We start from the raw sequence: 2,144 nt of genomic DNA on the forward strand, positions 1-2,144 counted from the left end.
GAAGCACAGATTCATATGGGTGGGCAAAAAGGATCTCTGCATCTGGACCATGGCCCTTTAAAGCTTAGGTTCTGGCAGCAGTGGAAGTGGCGTCCCAGGCCAGGGACTTTCAGATTTTTTTTCTCTTCCCATTGTGGTTGCCTGATCAGTCCGCCATTGGTCTGGTGGTAGAGGAGGAAATGGTGGCCCTTTGTAGAAGGGGGACTGTGAATACCTATTTTTTGTCAGGACACGAGTGGTGGTCTATGAGCGCCCAGTGCCTCCTGTTCTCCGCCCTGAAAGCGCTGGGGCTGCACCAGCTTGGGGGGCCCTATTGTGCTTGTTTTTCCTCTCATTTCTGATATCAGCCTTTTCCTGAGGCATGAGGGATGCTTTAGGAGAACCAGAGGTTTTAGGGGGTGTTGGTGTTGCGGTGTGTGTGGGTGATCGTGGGGTCCCCTTTGGCCACCATCACCTCCAGCTTCATGAATGGTCAGCAACAGGTGGGCGTGGGACTGAGCGCAGGGGCTGAGCTCGGGGCCTGTGGGACCTGCAGAGGGCAGGGTTTGGCTGTCCCGACCCTCCCGGCATGGGACTTCGCTGTGCCCTTTTCCAGAGCATTTGACCCTGGCATCACTCACTCGTGTAGAACCTTCAGATTCACTTCAAAGGGCAGGGCCCCAGCCCCCCTGTTGTCTGTTCTTTGATTGTCGTGATATGACAGGGCCACATGGTGGTTTGATCCCTGCCAGAGGCTGGGCTTTGCAAATGACACTTTTTCAGTATCATTGTTTTGATTTTGCTTGTGTACCACATCCAGAGATGATAAGGGTCTACTTTTTGTTTTTGCTTTTTGGGTCATACCTGACAATGAATAGGGGATACTCCTGTCTCTGCAGTCAGGAGTTCCTCCTGGCAGTGCTCACAGGACCCTATGGGTTGCTAGGAATCAAACCTAGGTAGGCCGCATGCAAGGCAAACGTCCTACCTGCTATGTTATCTCTCCAGCCCCACTCAGGATTCGGAAACTGCCTCCTGGGTTTTCCTTGTAGATGAGTGTTCACTGCTCGCGTGTTGGCAATCATAGACCGTTGACTGGACAGTTTTCTCTGATGTTCTTACGAGCCTTTGCTCCTGTTCCACCAGTTCTCTAGAACTCTGGGCTGCTTCTAGGCCAGTTCCTCTCTGCTCTTGTGCTGGCTTCGAGTCACTGCTTTTTCCTCACATTGATGGATGATTACCTGGAGAAATTCATTGTCCTGTGCCCCACCTGCTCCCTATCTGCCTCTTTTACTTTGAATGAACCCCCTTTGTTTTTTTTTTTTTTTCCTGATGGACTGTGTGTGAGAGCATTGGCTCATGTTTGCCCAGTAGGACTTCTTACTTGTCACTAGCCCTCTACTGTGTGACCGGCAAGTACAGCAGCTGCCTCCATCCCTTTAGGTGAGCCCACCCCCCTTATGCCACAGATCCACCTGGGTGGGCATCATGGTTCTCTCCACATCTGGAGTCTGGCTCTTTAAGGCTGCTTGTGGAAGCAGAAGTGACATCACAGGGGGCCCTTCCTGGTGCTTCTATTCCTGGAAACTGGGTCAGTGTCGTTACTCACGTGGGTAAAGGACAGAGTAGGGCCCCTGTGGGAAAGTGGTACTCTGAAGGCCAACTTTGTGGCAGAAAGGGGACAATCTCCCGCGAGCTCCTGGCAGTTCCCCTTCTCCACACTGAGCTGCGGGTCCTCGCCAGCTTAGGGGGACACTTTTTTTTCATTTTTTTATTATTATTAGTGAAACACCATGAGGTACAGTTGTAGGTTTACAATTTTTTGTGCTTGGGTTTAGATTATACAATGATCATATACCCATCCCTCCACCAGTGCCCATTTTCCACCACCATAGATAATATCCCTCCCACCCCCATCCCTCCCATCCCACCCTGTCTCTATGGCAGGGAAATCCCCTGTGTTCTCTCTCTCTCCTTTTGGGTTTTGTGGTCTGCAAAAGAGGCTTTGAGTGGCAAACATGTTCAGTCCATAGTCTACTTTCAACATGCATCTTCCCTCCTGGGAGGATCCTCCAAACATTCTTTATTTGGTGCTCCCTTCTCTGTCTGAGCTGCCCTTTCCCCTAGAATGCCTGGCTGGCCTCTAAGCTATGGAGTAATCCTCC

The sequence above is a fragment of the Sorex fumeus genome, unplaced genomic scaffold, assembly GCF_029834395.1.
Source record: "Sorex fumeus unplaced genomic scaffold, SorFum_2.1 ptg000019l, whole genome shotgun sequence".
Lineage (NCBI taxonomy): Eukaryota > Metazoa > Chordata > Mammalia > Eulipotyphla > Soricidae > Sorex > Sorex fumeus.